The 17,823-nt window shown below is 40.8% G+C and overlaps 1 long non-coding RNA gene across 1 annotated transcript; it reads left to right on the forward strand.

Annotated features, from left to right (window-relative positions):
• Positions 1-5,501: 5,501 nt before the first annotated feature.
• LOC139080479 (uncharacterized) lies at positions 5,502-11,838 on the forward strand. Its single transcript, XR_011535015.1, has 2 exons — positions 5,502-5,826; positions 8,717-11,838. It is a non-coding gene; the product is annotated as an uncharacterized lncRNA (long non-coding RNA).
• The last annotated feature ends 5,985 nt before the right edge of the window (positions 11,839-17,823 follow it).

A 17,823-nucleotide genomic window follows, 5' to 3' on the forward strand; every position in this document is an offset into this window, starting at 1 on the left:
AAAGCCAGCCTCTGCCACACGTCCTGCCCCTGTGCCCAGCCTCCCTGTCCTATTTATTTGTACAGAAGGGGGACCTTTGCTTATCCCCAGCAACCCAGTGGGGGTTGTGGGCAAGCAGCGCCAGGATCCCCCTTCCCTCCGTGTCTCTTGGAGCTGTCACTCAAAGCTAACGACACAGGAGAAAGTGGGTGGCCAAAGGGTAATGCAAGAAAATGAGCACACCTGGCATCTTCAAGAGAAAGCATCCTCAAGGGCGAGGACACCTGCTTTCAACCACCGTGCGAAAGGACATGTAGGGCGGGTGCTCTAATGTTCATTCATTCATTTGTAACCGGACAGATTGGCTACGAGAGGGTCCAGGGCTGAGGCGCCATATTGGGGAGTGGAGGTACACACTGCTGCTCCTTCAACACTCATTCATTCATTGATTTGTTTATTCCTGTTAGATCATCACTGAGTGCCCACTATGTGCCAGGCACTGTTCTAGGCACTCGGGACCCTGGACCCTCCCCTGAGTCAGCCACCCAGGAAGTGGCTGCATGTTTGGGGCCAACAAAACACTGTAACATTTGGGGTCCAGAGCAATTGCTTGGAAAGTCCACAACCTACGTCTCTCTCTCACTTTCAGCAACCTTCCAGGTAGGAGGAGTCCATGGGCTGCCAAGGCTTCAAATGGGAGGGTTAGTCCTTCTTGTCAGGGGAGGGGCTGAGCTGACTGTCCCCAACTCCTCTATGCTCCACCCAGAGTCACTCAACTATTTTATTTGTTAAAAAATTTGTAAGACTATATTGCACAGAGTTTTATGGGTTTTATTTTGTTTTGTTTTGTTTTATTTTAAAGATTGAAACCCATTCTTCTACTTGTTCAGCTTCAGATTTGGAAGGACATATGTATGTGACATTCTAACCCCAAGTCAGAGTGTGACCTAAGGCAACTCACTTCCCTCGTTTCTGCCTCACTTATTTTATCTGGGGAGAAGGCTAATAATAATTACTAGTAGCTTACATAGTTATCCCTTTACAGAGTCAAAGCAATTTTCTATACGATCGGTCATTGGACACATGTTTCCTCTCTCATGGTTATAGTAACAATGGACAAAACAATGATAGCACTTTCTGGAGGAAAGAAGCCAGAGTACAGAGCACATCTACGTGGCTGGTTTCTGCGCAATGACAGAGTAAGCAACAAGAACGTCTTTTTTCTACAGCACAGTCAGATTATTAAAAAAAAAGTCCATATACGTTTGAGTCTTCTGTGATCAATAATTAAACAGGATCATCGAATAAATATTGCAACAATCTAGTCTTCCCTGCTTCTTTCCACACGGGCACGTTCACATTGCGTGCTATCAGAATGGCTGACAAGTGTGTTTACCACTGAGAAATAAACTGTTTTTCTAACCCAAAGGGAGTGCCCGAACAGTGTCCGCTCCTAGGAGAAGATGTAAAATATATACTTTGACTAAAATAAAATGTAAACAAGGGGAAATACTGGGCTTTTCTCCTGACTGCGGCCAGTAGCCCTAAAGCAAAGGCTGACGCTCTGCGAAATTAAAAGTTGTCTGCAGAAAAATTCCCAAATCCCATCGCGCTTTGTAACACCATGTTCTGTCAGCGTATTTTGTACAGAACAAAACTTTCCTGATGCTTCTAAATTCCAGGGCTGTTTATTTCCTCCTTCTTTTCTTTTTTGTATTTTTATTTGATAATTTAAAAATTATGATGAGATAGTTCAGATATAGAAAAGATATGTCAGAGATGAAAGATGATTGATAATCATATACTCCTCATCCAGTTTGAGAATATGGTGAGAACTTTATGACTGTGTTCCTTTAGCCCCCTGGGGTAAACATTATTTTGATTTTTGTGTCCATCATTCCTTTGCTTTTTCTTATACTTTTGCTAAGTATGAATTGTTAGACTGATGGCTTTATTTTTCGTATTTTTGACCCTTTTGTGAATGGCATCCTATTGTTTTCATTCTACTGTGACTAACTTTTTTTGCATTCCACATTTCATAGACGCGTTCTTAGAAAAATCTATTATTGAATGTAACTGTAATTAGTTAACTTTAACTGATCCATGATATTCCATAGAATGAATGGGCCACAATTCACTTATCCATTTTCCTGTGGAAGGACATTGGTTCCACTTTCTTTGTTTTGTTTTTTATGTAACAAATAATGCTGTTATGGACATTCCTGAGCTTGCTCCCCAGCCAATAGTGCAAGAGTTTCTCTAGGGTATATATCCTAGGAGTGGAATTGCACAGTCACACGGCATGTGCATCTTCAAATTTACCAGATTATGTCCAGTTGCTTTCCAGAGTGATTGTAACAATTTCCAGTTTCAGTAGCGGTATACAAGAGCTCCCATTGTTCTGCAAACTCTCCAACACTTCGTATTTCATACCTTTTCAGGTTTTTACCTCTCAGGGGTATAAACTGATATCTATGTTGTAGTTTTAGTTTACACTTCCTGGGTTACTATTAAGATTGCCTATCTTTGCATACTCAACCATTGACCATTTGTGTTTTCACTTCTGGGAAAACGTTTGTATCTTTTGTCCATTTTTCTATTAGTTGTCTCTTTGTTAATATTTTATGAGTTCTTTATAAATGTGGGACACTAATCATTTGTCAGTAGTGAGTGCAGCATATTTCCTGGCTCGTGGCTTGGTTTTAATATCTTTAGATTGTAGTTTGATAAAGAGATCATCTTAGTTATAATGTCGAAATTGTCAGTGTTTACTTTATGGTTTGTTCTTTTTGCATGGTATGCCGGCTGTGAAAGCTGTGAAGATATTTTCATATGAAATTTTTAAAGTTTTGCTTTTTCAGTTAATTCTTAATTCTACCTGGAATTAATTTTTGCGTGTATTGTGATGTATAGGTCACGTGGTCCTCCCAAATGGTCAAAGATGTTCCACCATCATTTTTGAATAATCCATTCCCTCCCCGGGATCTGCCATATGAAGCCGGGGCCTTCTTTTATATTCTATTGGTTTAAAGACTTCTGCCCCCTTCATACCTGGGTACAGAGGGTGAAGTTAATCATCTAACACCTCAGTTCATGGCATGTTATTATTATTGGTTCATGCAATCTCCTCTGATGTCTGCTCTCCCTCCCTCCCTCTCTCTCTTCCTTCCTTCCCTTTTACTTCCATTTCCTACTCCCATTTGGCCCCTTTTTCCATAGGTAATATTTCTAAACAACATAATGTGACTCCTTTCCCTTTTGTTTGCACAAGTTCTTGTAAAACACGTACAGTCACGGACCGCATAACGAGGTTTGGTCAATAACGGACTGCGTCTAAACAGTGGTCCTACAAGATTAGTACCACATATCCTAGGTGTGTAGTAGGTTATACCATCTAGGTTTGTGTAGGTATGCTCTATGATGTTACCACAACAATGAAGTCACCTAACAATATGTTTCTCAGAATGTATCCCTGTCGTTAAGAGAAACATGGCTGTATATACACACTTTATTGAGCTATCGTTCACATATAACAAAATTGACCTATTTTAAGTGCACAGTTTGATGAATCTTGACAAATGTATATAAATCATTTAACTACCATCACAATCAAGATATGGACTATTTTCATCACCCCACAAAGTTCCTCCGTGGGTCATTGTATTCAATCCCGTCGCTCTCCCCATCTGCCCCTGGCAACAACTGGTCTACTTTCTGTCTCTATATTTTTTCCTTTTCTAGGATTAAAAATAAATAGAATAATGTCATAGTCAGCATAATGCTCTTGAGAGTCACCCATGTCGATGTATGTATCAAGAAGATCATTCCTTTTTGTTACTAAATAGGATTCCATTCTACGGATATATCATTATTTGTTTATTCACTCACTGATTGATGGATGTCTGGGTTGTTTCCAATTTGCGGGTTATTGTGTATACAGTAGCTATCAGTTTAATGTATAAGACTTGGTGTGGCCCTATATTTTCATTGTTTTAGTTAAATATTTAGAAGAGGGATTTCTTGTTGTATGGTAAGGATGTATTTAACTTTGATTAAAAATTGTCGATGTGTTTTGCAAAGTGGTTGAATAATGTAAATTCTCACCAGCGAAGAATGAGAATTCCAGTTTCTCTGCATCCTCATCAATAAAAATATTGTCAGCCTTTTAAATTTTTCCCATTCCAGTGGCTACATCGTGATATCTTTTTGTGTTTTAATTTGCATTTCCTTAACGACTGGTGATGTCGAGCATTTTTTTCATGGGCTGCTTGCCATCCTTCAAGCTGGGAAGTATTTGTTCAAATCTTTTGTCTGTCTTGTTTTTTACCAGTTGGCTTTTTTTTTTTTATCTTACTGAATTGTAAAAGTTCATTTTATATTCTGCTAAAAGTCCTTTATCAGATATATATTTTCTCCCAGGATGTGACTTCCCTTTTTATTTTCTAACACTGTCTTTCAAAGGGCAAAAATTTTAAATTTTGATTTATCAAATCCAATTATCAAATTTTTCGTTGATGATTTAAACTTCTGTGCCCTATCTGAGAAATCTTTTTTCTTTTTTTAACTCAAATTCACAAATAGGTTTTCCTATGTTTTCTTCAGGAAGTTTTATACTTTGAGCTCCTAGATTTAGGTGTTTGATCCATTTTGAATTATTTTTTTAAGATGATGTAAGGTTGAGTTTTAGATTCAGTCTGACGTTGCATTAAGCATATAGCTCAATTTAGAAAGAACTGACATCTTAGTATTGAATCTTCTTGTTCATGAAATGGTGTATGTCTCCATTTATTTGGGTTTTGTGTAACTTTTGTCAGCAGTTTTTCAGTTTTCAGTATATTTCACTTCCCAATTGTTTGTTGTTTATATATAGAAATGCAATTGATTTTTGTTGTTGATCTTGTATCTTGCAACCTTGCTCAATTCCCTTATGAGTTCTAGTAGTTTTTTGGTGGACTTCTTAGAATTCGATCATGCCATTTATGATAAAACAGAGTTTTCTTTCTTTTTACCCAATTTTATTCCTTTTTCTTCTTGTCTTGTTACACTGGCTAGGCACAATATGAGTAGAAGTGGCGAGGATGGACATCTTACTTTATTCCTCAATGTACATATTCCTACTTTTGTAACTATGTATCATGTGAGCTGTAGATTTTTAGTGGATACGCTTTATCAAGTTGAAGAAGCTTCCTTCTAGTCACAGTTGGCAGAGTTTTTATAATGAACGGGTGTTGAATTTTGTCAAATGCTTATTCTGCATCAATTTGAGGTGATCATACGGGTTTTCTTTTTAAACTTGTTAATATGGTTAATTACATTGATTGATTTTTTTAATATTAAACCAATCTTGAATTCCTGATAAACCTCACTTGGTCATGAAGTATTATCCTTTTATATATTGATGGATTTGATTTGCTAAAATTTTGTTAAGGATTTTTGCAATTGTGTTGTATTAGTTTCCTGTTGCCTCTGTAACAGATTACCATAAATTTAGTGGCTTAAAACCCACATTTATTCTCTTACAGTTCTGGGTCAGAAGCCCGAAAGCCATTTCCTTGGAGTAAAGTCAAGCTGTTGGTAGGGCTGGTTCCTTCTGGAGGCTCTGCAGCGAGAATCCATTTCCTTGACTTTTCCAGCTTCTTGTGGCCCCTTCTTCCATCTTCAAATCTCAACACTCCAATCTCTGCTTCTGTCTTCACATTGCCATCTCCTCTAACTTCGACTCCTCTTGCCTCGCTCTTGTAAGGACTGTTGTGATCGCATCAGGCTCAACGGGAAAACCTAAAATAATCTCTCCATCTCAGGATCCTTCATTTAATCATGTCTGCAAAGTCCCTTTCGCTTTGTAAGGTAAGATTCATGGGTTCTAGGGTCTAGGATGTGGCCATATTTGGGGAAGGTATTATTCTCCCTAGTGTGTATGTTCATAAGGGTCTCTGGTTATCTTTTTTTGTAAAGTTTTATGCAGTTTTGGTGTCATGGTAATGCCAACCTCATAAAGTCAGTTTAGAAGTATTTCCTTTTCTTCTGTTTTCTGAAAGTGTGTGTGTTGATCTGGTATAATTTCTCCCTTCAAGGGCTTGGTGAAATTTATCAGTGAAGCATCTACTTCTCTGCAAAGTCTTCCCTGAACCTTCAATCTAGATCAAGTCCTCCTGTTAGACTTTCTAAAACATCCTATACCTTTTCCTCAGAGCACTCAACACAATTCATAATGATATACGTATTTATGTGATTATTTGGTTCCTGTCTCTCTCTCTGCCAGGGTGTAAGCAGAGAGTATGTCTGTCTCTTTCACTGATGAAAGATCTACCATTGAACTTGGCACATATTACTTACTCAATGCATATTTTTTGAATGAATGAATGTATTCCTGTCCCATAAGACATCCTTGTAGTCTTATAATAAATTCTCACTCCCCTCTTTTTTAAAAATAAGGATGCTTACTTTTACTTATTTTAATAGTTGTCAATAACTTTTTTCAGCTTTATTGAGGCATAATTGACAAAATTATAAGATTTTTCAGATTAAGCTAGCTCAAGTTGGTTTCTTTTTCTAGTAACTGAAAGGGTCAGAATTGGCGAGGGGAAGGTAGTACTTTGTAGAAAGGTGAGGCTGATATTATGTTTCCAGTTAAGTCTAGATACTCAGAAAGCTCCAGGGCCTTGAGGATGATGGGAAAGAACAGTGGTAGGAAGAAGCCAAGTGTTATGGGCTGAATGTTGGTGTCCCTTGAATATTTGTATGTTGAAGCCCCAACCCCCAATGTGATGTTGGAGGTGAGGCCTTTGGGAGGTGATTAGGTTAGATGAGGTCATGAGGGTGGGGCCCCGTGATGGATTAGCATCCAGGAAGGGCCATATGAGGCCACAGTGAGAAGGTAGCTGTCTGAGAGCCATCAAGAGAGTCCTCACCAAGAATTGAATCTGCTGATGACACCTTGATCTTGGACTTCCTAGTCTCCAGAACTGTCAGTAATAAATGTCTGTTGCTAAGTCCCCCAGAGCTGCTATGGTTGCTGTGGTCACCCAAGGCTGACTAAGACAGCAAGTCATATGCTTTCTGCTCCATTCAAGGCTGCCCAGACCAGTGTCTACCCTCGGCTGCTCTGCCGGGCTTGCAAATGAACAAGGCCAAAAACATGATGCATTGGAGGCATTGAGCATGGATGAGTAGAAGTGAAGCGATCTGCAGCCCAGCTTCCTTTAGATGTTCCCATCTCTTCAGCTTTGCTTTTGCAGGTCCATGCCCTGCTGCACTCTCTCACCCTAACGTTTCCCCTTTCTTTGCCAAAGACAGGCATACACACACCCACAAAAACAAACACCCACATGCATCTCCAATTTTGTTAACACATCTTCAAATGCAATAGATTCCACAGTGATATAGAAATCTTCTCCATTTTTATCACCTTTTTATTAAAATACAAAGAAATGAGGATCAGCTCAGACAGAACTTTTACTTCCAACATCTTTTTCCTTTGTAGGAATTCGTGGGTATCCTCAATTTTTCCCACTTGGCTCTACCACGTCTCACCTAGAGGGCTTAATTTAGGATGGTTTCCGTCTAGGAAGAATGGCCCCATGGTGCCTGCAGCCAGACTCACTGTATTCATTGCTGTTGCTCTGAGATCAGTCATCAACTACCAAATCTTGAAATTTCTCAAGGCATCAAAAACTCTCCAGAGGAGAAAGTCAAGGAAAATAAATATAGCCTCAGATGCCCTTGGCTCACGCAATCTGACAAGTGTGGATTATGTTGTTTGAAATACTTTCCAGTCTGCTAGAAAGTGTCCCCTGGTGGAGTCCATGAAGAGAATAAGGTCCTTGCATTGTTATGCACTGGTCTGCCATTTAAGAAATGACATAGATTTGAAATGAAACACTTGGTAATTCCTCTGGTCCACTATGCTGGGACAGGCTTCTTTCTTTCTAGTATTTCGTTCAGCCTGCAGTGTTTGGGCATTTTACTACCTACAATCGCTTACATATAACAAAGTTGCACAAGGCTGGGATCGAGCCCAGTTCATCTGTAGATCTGGAGTACTTCGCTTGATAAAGGCACCGTGTAGATGCTTAATAAATTTGTTGAATGGAGTTAAATTTATATTTTATCTAAAGCCAAGTCTTTGGCATATTGAATATTTTCCAGATTGCTTATTGAATTAACATTTCCTATCTGCAATATGGGAAGCACCAGTTACTTTTTTTTTGATATACATGTAAAAACAGATTCATCCATCTTCCCAAATAAATAAGATAAACCCATGATACAACTGAATGCCTCATAACCGACCTCATGCTGATTAGCTAAAAAAGTAGAATAAATTCTCTTTTAAAAATGAGAGAGAACAGTGCATAATGTCTCATTTTTTTCTAAAAGCAAGTCTTAACAGACACCACAGGCAAACAAACGAAAAATACTGATGAGAAACTGAAGAGAAACGAATTTATAAAATGCTCTTTGTAATATATGTTGACAAATCTTATAGAAAAACTAGAAAAGGTATAGCAGGCTCCTCAGAAAAGGAGAGATGGAAATAACCAAGGGACTTTAATTTTGTGCTCGATATGCTCCAAATTTTATCAGTAGGAAAGAAATACATATTTCTTTCAAAAACAAAAATTTAAACTTGTGCCATGTGCAGAATATTTTTAAGCAAAGTCTTATGGACAACGCCTGCTTTTAGATAGTGTGATTCTTGAAGACCAATCTTTAAAAAATTTTTTCTTTTTTTTAGGAAGAGTAGCCCTGAGCTAACATCTGCTGCCAATCCTCCTCTTTTTTGCTGAGGAAGACTGGCCCTGAGCTAACATCTGTGCCCATCTTCCTCTACGTTATATGTGGGACGCCTACCACAGCATGGCTTGCCAAGTGGTGCCATGTCCACACCCAGGATCCGAACCTGTGGACCCCAGACCGATGAAGCAGAACGTGTGAACTTAACCACTGCACCACCCAGCCGGCCCCCTTAAAGACCGATCTTGAATGGGATTGTCATAAGGTGACTTCCGGTTGCCAAGTTCTTATGTTGCATATTTATTCCTCTCTGGCAACTGAAAGAGGATATGGAGATCTTTCTTAGGCCTCATGGAACGAGGCATATGGTAAAATTAAAAATCGCAAAAGCAGAGACTTACCCACATAGTAAGCAACCCGAAGCTATCCTACATTCGTCTCCATCTTCCTTGGTGTTAATGTAAAACAGTGCCATCTGTTTGAAAGAGAATTCCTTTCTTTGCATCACTGGCTTTCCTCAGAGCCCCCGTAGGAAATAGCACACTGGCTTCAAGAACCACAGCCTCACCACTCTCCTGGAACTGCACACCTCTCTGTGAACTAGAACAGAGTTGGTTCAGCCAACAACTTCAGCCCTTTCACCCTTGCTGGGATGCCATTTGAAATCTTTGGTGATATCTGATTCTATCCCTTGATTTTAGTTGAGTGGTTGGGGAACCCCCGCCCTTAAATCATGATCTCATGTCATACCACATTTTTAACCTGAGCTCACACTGATTATTCTGCTGTCACGTTATTTTTATTTGCAATAAGAAATGTTAAGGGAGAAAATGCCTTAGTGTGTCGCCGTGCAGGGCTGACTTCATGAGCCGCTCTCCTCATGTTGCCTTTAATGCTCTATTTTTGCCATTTTGAAATTCAATTCTGTTGGACAAGGGACTCACATTTTCATTTTGCACAGAGTTCCTCAAATTTTGGAGCGAGTCCTGTCGCTACCCACCCCGATCTGTTTCTCAGACAAGCAGAAAGCTGGAATTGGATGAAACACTAAAAAAGACTGCTTTGGTGTGGCTGAGAACACAGAGTAGATTTTTGCTGTGTTTGTTCATATTTGCTGAACATAGCATCTCAAGGGAATCTGGATTCTTCCTGGGAGATGGAAGTGGGGTCCCTCAAGCTGCTGGCTATTATTCCTTACAAGGTACCTGCAGTCTGGTACATGTTCCAGGCAGCATGAAAGGAAAAAATAAAAAGAGGGAGATGCATGTGAAAGCCGAGTGGTGTGGGAGGCAGCCCAGAGTCGTTCATGTTGCCACACTTTTTCCAAACATTTGGCTACCCCAGAGCACAGAGTATAGCCAAGTATGTTAACCCACTTTGTGTTGAATCCTTATACATATCAAAGTAAATACAATCCATATGTTTCTGAATCATTTATACCTAACTCATCAAAATATTATTCTTAAAGGCCCTCTGAGGTCTAGAAAAATTTCAGAAATTTTCTTGATCCCTTTTTGCTGAAATTAAAAATAGAAAATTGAGCATTATGCCAAATATCTGAAAACAAGAAGTTGTAGAACGTGGTTTGGGACTCAAAAGGTGGCCAAGTGTTTTCATTTAATCAAGGTGGCTGACCTCATGCTCTTCTGCTGTCATCTCCAGCACATGTGTCACTTCCCACACAAACATGGCAGCTCCCTTTAGCTGTGGCTGACCTGCACTGGGTGTAATCAAGATAAACCCGTCACCTCCTTCAAGATTGCCTTCTGTCATAAAGCATAGTCCTCAATGGTGGGTCTAAAAAGAGAGAATAATATATGGTTTCTGATGATCAGATGACAGGCAGTGTGCGTTCCATTCTTGTACTTGGATTTTTGATGACCTTGGGTAGGTCTTTATCCTTCTAGGACCATGATTCTCAGGATGATGCTTAAATGACTCTCCATGCCACCAAGGCTGCTATTTGCACTTTGTTTCCCATTTTGGTCCCCGTGGTGCACACATCTGAACCACAAGAGACTTCTATTTAGGAAAAGGTAGAGTCACAGGTCTATGCTATTTAACAGAGGTGCCATAGACAGTATGACATTGCCCAACCACTATAACATAGCGATGATAGTATTTTCCTTTGAAACAATATTGTGGGTGTAACCCACCATAGGATATGTTCACAGATATGTCTTACATATGTTTATATCCCCTCATACTTCTTAGCACAATTCCTCACCACAGAAAAATCTCTCAGTATACATTCCTGTATGAATACAATGTTTTCAATACCATGAGTGGAAGCAAAGATGGATTTTTTTTTTTTTAAAGATTTTTATTTTTTCCTTTTTCTCCCCAAAGCCCCCCGGTACATAGTTGTGTATTCTTCGTTGTGGGTTCTTCTAGTTGTGGCATGTGGGACGCTGCCTCAGCGTGGTCTGATGAGCAGTGCCATGTCCGCGCCCAGGACTCGAACCAACGAAACACTGGGCCACCTGCAGCAGAGCGCGTGAACTTAACCACTCGGCCACGGGGCCAGCCCCAAAGATGGATTTTTTTTTAGTGATGGTTTCTAAGTGAATATCAGAAAATTTTTAAAAAGTCTTTTCCACTCCTCAAGACTACCACAAAATTTTCTGCTAAACAGAAATAGATAGGTCAAATAATCAAGGAACGTCTAACAATCATATTTTAGGATTTCCTCCAGAAAGGAAACTCAGGAGAACAGGGATATTTGTCTGTTTTGATTGCTGATGTATTCCAAGGCTTTAGAATAGTGCCTGGTGCATACAGGTGCTCAAGAAAAATTGGTTGAATGACTTTCATTAGCAATGGGTGGTGAACTTTCTAGAAGCCATGGCTCCTACCTAAGGGTGAAGGTTATGATTCGCCAGCTGCCTGAATTCCATTTTGCTTTCCCCCCAATTAAAAGGACAAATCCTCCAAAAAAAGTAAATCTCCCTTGGCTTCAGACCCCTAAAAGTAGGTCAAGTGTGGTCTCCAGGCCTAGTATATAATCGTTTTGGAAAATGGTACGTTTAATAATGAAACATAACTTCTTGAATTCATAATTATTTATAGGCAAGTGCAGTAAAGAAGGGATTGAGGCTTTGGAAATATATTTTTATTTTTCAACAGAGCCCAAATTGTTTTTTTTCTGATATATTTCCACTCTTGTCTGAGTTAATCTACTTTATACTTTAAACAAAGGCCGTCACTCTGGTGTCTGAAGCAGCATACATGCGTTATCGCGTGAGCGATGTGGGTATGGGGATAAGATTTCTTTCACAATCTTTTGACTTCATCTCCATTATTAGCCTTTTCCTTCATTTTCCCAAATAGGAATTTTTAAAATTCAGAGCAGAATCACAGGACCTTCAAGAGCTCCACTCTCCCTTCTGCTGCTAGTGGCCTCAGAATCCCCAACATAGCACTGCAGCTATGCACCAAGCGTCTGGAGCTGGCTGTTTCCCATTTTTAGCTTAGGTTCTTTTAAAAATGCTGCTCTGGAGAACACATCATTTAAAGCAGTTTTTGTATGATTAAGGTCAGTCTTAGCAGTATTAGAGGAGATTAGAGCAATTCTATAGATGTTCTGGTTTTAGACTGAAGGACCTGGAAGCTCTCGGCCACATAAGCATCTTTATAACGGCTCCTTCTGTTCATTTTCTCTTTGAACAGTCTTTACAATGCAATGATGCTGCGCCAAGCTCACATCTTGTAGCACAGACAGTGCTTACTGGCTATTACATTAATTCCTTTGTGTTTCTCAGACTACTTTGCACTTTGGTCGGGCCACGTGACTAGTTCTGACCAATGGACTGACTGTGTCACCTCTGGGCTAGGACAGTCAAGAGTGATCCCTTTCTTCTCCTAGTACACTGACCTGTCAACCTTGTTGAGATGGCAGCATCGTTAGATGGAGGGATCCTTAATCCCTTAATCCAGGTGGAAAAGGGTCCCCAGCAACCTGCATTGGGCCTTTATTATGTTATGTCACTGAGACTCTGGACTTCGTCTGTGGCTGCAGCTAACATTAACATACAAGATAAGTGAAATATCACCAACATGTGAATGGGGAGGATTAACCCCAAGTTCAATGTCTGACTGATCTTTACCTGTCAGTGGAATTCATCACAAGCTTTGGACATGAACCTATATTGTCTGTCTTAAAAACAGGGAACAAAAGATATGTACCCAACGGAAGTGAAAGCAAGGACTTGAACACATATTTGTACACCCACGTTCATAGTAGCATTATTCACAATAGCCAAAAGGTGGAAGCAACCCAAGTGTCCATCAATGAATGAATAGTTAAACAAAATGTAGTAAATGTATACAATTGAATGTTATTCAGCCTTAAAAAGGAAGGAGATTTGGGCACATGCTACAACATGGATGAACCTTGAGGACATTATGCTAAGTGCGACAATCCAGTCAAAAAAGACAAATGCTGTCTGATTCCACTTACGTGAGATACCTAGAGAAGTTAAATTCACAGAGACAGGAGGTGGAATGGCGATTGGCAGTGGTTGAGGAAGGGGGAAATGGGGAATTGTTGAGTACGGGTACAGGGTGATGTTTGGGAAGATGGAAAAGTTCTGGAGATGGACAGAGGTGATTGTTGCATAACAATGTGAACGTACCTAATGCGACTGAACTTAAAAATGATTAAAATGGTACATTTTATGTTATGTATATTTTACCACAGCAAAAAAAAAAAAAAAAAAAAAATGGAAAGAAAGAAAAGCAAGGAACAGAAAGGATTATTTAACTTTAGTTCAAAGGGCAGTTCCCTGATTCTTCAGCTCTCTAGGCTGGATGATTCTTGTGTTTCTCAATTCTCTTTTCCCAGATTCTCCGCAGAAGCTTTCCTTGTAAGCCTGTTCTCCCAGGAAGCCTCCTCATTTCTGTGATTGGGCTGAAAACCCTGAGAGGGGAGGGACTGAGTCTGTCTTGTTCACGATTGTGTCTCTAGAAAACAGTGCCTAGAACATAGTAAGCACTGAAGGCACCACGTTGGAATGAAGGCAGGAAGGCCCTTCTTCCACCGTTTGTGCTGTTGGGAACCACCAGGTGGGGGCAGCTCTGCTCTAATGAACTCCTCCTTGACTTGGATGCTGGTGGAGGTGAGCCCAGAATCTTTCCCTATGGTCAAAGACCCCCTGGGACGTCCAGCTATGGAGCGATTTGGAGAAATTATGCCTGTTTTTTGTATTGTCAACCTCCAAGAATTAAAGAGCTATCCTAAACATCATTATCTTTCTTTAATTACTTGTTATGTATTTATTATATATTTACCTATCTGAATTATCTTCAATCCATTCATTCGTTTAATAAATACTTATTAAGTGCTTACTATTGTCAACTACTTTTCTAGGCATTGAGTGCAAAAACAGACCATAAGTCTTGGCCCCCGTGGAGTTTACACTCTAGTAAGGGTGTGTGTGTGTGTGTGTGTGTGTGTTACTCTCTCCCACCTAGACAAGTAAATGAGTGAACACATACGATATTGAATGGTGATAAGTACTGTGCAGAAAAATAGATGAGAGAAGAGGACAGACAGTGATAATTTCATTAACGTCTTTTTCTGAGGTCTTATCTTGTTCTTTTGTGTGGAACGTATTCCTTTGTTTCTTCGTTTTGCTTGGCTCTCTGTGTTGGTTTCTCCATGAGACACCCCCCTTCCCCAGTCTTCAAGGAGTGGCCTCGTGTAGGAGATGAACCTTATGGTTCTCCCTTGCCCCAGCTCTTGGTTGTCTCTCACACATTTGTGTTTCTCCAAGCAGCCTATTATATTTTTGACACCTCCTAGTAGTTGAGGGTGTGCCAAGACCTGTCAGTGTATGAAAGGGGGGGATCTCAGTCAGCACCTAGATTCAGGGGGATTGGAAGCTAGACCCTTAGGCAGCAGCTTTTAAAGTATGGAAATATACACCGTCCTGTGGAACTGTGAGTGTAAACCCTGCTGACCGCCAGAGCCAGGCCATCTGGAGATGTCCCCTGGGCAGCAGCCACACAATCGGGACCCCAGAGGAGGGTACAAGTTCCTATCCAGGAGACACCAGTGGCAGAAGGAGAGCTCAAAGATGGCATCCCTGGCTTACATCCTGGAGAATATTACAGTAGGCTCCTAGACGTGTGTTAAATTAATGCCTGCCCCTCAGGCTGATGCTTTAAGATGGGCAAATAAGCCTCTTCCACAGAAAGTCTGGTCACTTTTCAGTCAGCTGCCTCTGAGCTGGACCCTAGGGTGGCTGAGTCTGCCTGCGAGCCCTTTAAGAACAGTTTCTCAGTTCACTCTAGCCTTGTGGGTCTCTTGGACTTCTGGAGAACCTCATGGTCCTCACTGGCTTTCAAAGATACATGTTTTGGGGGCTCATCCTTCAGGCGCAGGTCTTAAAAGCTGGGGGGCCTGATGTGGGGTTCAAGCCCTTCGCTCCTCAGGGAGCAGCTTGGGGCTTTGAGTTCCCTCTCAATTGTGGGTTGCTGCACCGGGGGTGGGGTTTATGATGAAATTGTGCCTCAGCCTCTCCTACTGGCTTCCGTGTGGGTTTTTTCTCATTCGCCTGATGTGTAGGAGTCATGCAGCTAGTGTTTGAGTTTTTTTTTTCCGAGGAAATCGTCCGTGTGTAGCTGTAGATTTGGAGTGTCTGTGGAGGAGGTGAGTTCAGGATCCTGCTGCATCACCATCTTGAACTGGAGCCACAGTGAGAAGTTCAGAGTCAAGGTTGCATTTTATATCAGCTTGTCTCAGGGGCCTCACTGAGAAGCTGGCATTTTCATACAACCATGAAGAAGGTGAGTGAGCCACCCATACGATTATCTGGGAGAAGAACATCCTAGGTGGCACCCAGAAGCACAAGCACCGACATCTTGTTTTTAGAATATAATTTTTGTGTGAACCACAGTTTTTAAGAACTTCACGTTTGGAAGTAGTACTTACTTTTATTTGTCGAGGAATGATACCATCTTCTAACTAGGGCCCAGCACATCGAGTGCTCAAAATGTTAGCTTTCAATTATGCTCTTAGCCTTGGTATTACAGGACTTGATACAAAAGTACGTGTTCACCCCATTTTTGTCTTTCTGAGGTCATGAACTTTCAGAACATCTCTCCTAGCCCTCATCTTCAAACTGAGCCCCATTTTCTTCTTAGTGTCTATCATGTGTCCCTCACTGAAAGTCATCTCTACTATCTATAGGTTGATTTTAGTTGTCCTCACCTGCTTTCAGTTCCAGGATTTTGTGAAAGACTGAGAGGATAATAACTTATGCTCCATTTTTAATCATCGCAATTGATGAAGCAAATAGCATTGTGTTTGCTTTCTGAGGTAACTGCATGTTGTTGAGTTGAGTTCTTTGGGGGGGAATTAAAATGATTCTGCTATTCTTATTTATCAGCCACTGTCTTCATTGGGAATCATTTCATTGCAATGAATGGAAACCAATTTATCGATGTCTGGATGAGTGGTTCAACCATGTGCAGCATTTTCTCCCACCCTGGGGCATTGGAGATATGTGGAGGGTATTTTCAGCTGTCACAGTGACTGAGGGGTACTCTCTCACTTAGCGCCTAGGGGCCAGTGATGCTAAACATCCTGTAGTCTAAAGGGTAGTCTTGAGCAATAAAGAATTGTTCCATAAAAAATGCTATTAAAAAGTGTTCTGATGAGGAACACCCATCTGTGAAACAGAATGGGGTTTGCTATTATCCAACTAAAACTGGACGTCCCTTTGTCCAGTCTCGGAATAGGATCTCATTAAGAAAGAGATGCAAGCCCATCTCCTAAGAAAGCCTTGGAAAGTAAAAGCTTTATGAAAACAACTTGAAGAATGCCAAAGAAGAATTCCGTTTAGGCAAATAGCAAAACTTCGTAAAATCTTTCCCATTATCCCATTCAATATCCCAATTGCCTTTAATCTTATTTTATTTTCCCAGCATATCTACAGCTTCTCCCAAAAATGACTTGTCCTGAGTATTTCTCTACTCCTGGCCCCTATTTTGAGCAGCTCTGTTCTCTCGTAATACAAACCAAGTCGAGTTTTTCTGGCTTCTTTAACTCTGTACCAGCTATATATATCAGTTGTGTGAATGGATGTGAATGTGTGTGTATGTGTGTGTGAGCGAGTGTGAGAGGGATCATGAGGCTGTAAACATATGGCAAACCTATGAGGGCGATTGGTTAAGAATACAGATAATCTTTTAAAACCCCATGGCCAGAAGTGCAGCAGTGTGTCACAGGAACTAGTAAACCATAAGACATCTATTGTCTTCACCCTGCTCTTTCTGGGTCCACATATATCTTCTTCCCTCTACAATCTCCTAATTCCTCACTTGGTTGACCTGCTTTCTCAGCCAGCCTCCTAGTTTCTGCCCTCCATGACTACAGTAGACCAAATGCGTCCCCACAAAATTCATATGTTGAAATTCTAACCCCTGACATGATGGTGTTAGGAGGTGGGGTCTTTGGGAGGTGATTAGGCCATGAGGGTGGAGCCCTCATGAATGGGATTAGTGCCCTTCTAAAAGAGATAGTAGAGAGCTCTCTCACCCCTTCCATCATGTGAGGGCACAGTGAGAAGATGGCTATCTGTGAACTAGGAAGCAGGCCCTCACCAGACACTAAATCTGCTGGCATCTTGATCTTGGACTTAGCCTTCAGAAATGCGAGAAATGAATTTCCATTGTTTATAAGCCACTTGGTCTATGGTATTCTGTTAAGCAGCTCACACGGACCAAGATGATAACTTTGTCTTGTATTTGGCTTTTGTATGCGGTGTGTGTGGATCTAACTTTACATGAACCTTCAGTTCCAACACCATCTGACTGATTCAGAGTCTCTTTCTCAATTCCAAATTCCTGCAAGGGAAGAGTTGACAGCCCAGTCTAGATCAGGTTCTGCCTTCCCCAATCCTAGCTGTGGTGGGTAGAGTCTCCCTTTCTGAGCGATGGGTGAGGCAGACTCTTTAAGAAGGGCCTTCCAAAGGGGTAGAAATGATGGATGCCTTCGGTCCAGCAACACAAGTCCATGTAGTTCAGGGTGACACTTAATCAATATTAGGAAATTCCAGCTTTAGGTTAAGACAATATCTTGAGCTCATTATTCCTTTAAAGCAA

This window comes from Equus przewalskii, chromosome 30, assembly GCF_037783145.1.
Source record: "Equus przewalskii isolate Varuska chromosome 30, EquPr2, whole genome shotgun sequence".
NCBI classification, from domain to species: domain Eukaryota; kingdom Metazoa; phylum Chordata; class Mammalia; order Perissodactyla; family Equidae; genus Equus; species Equus przewalskii.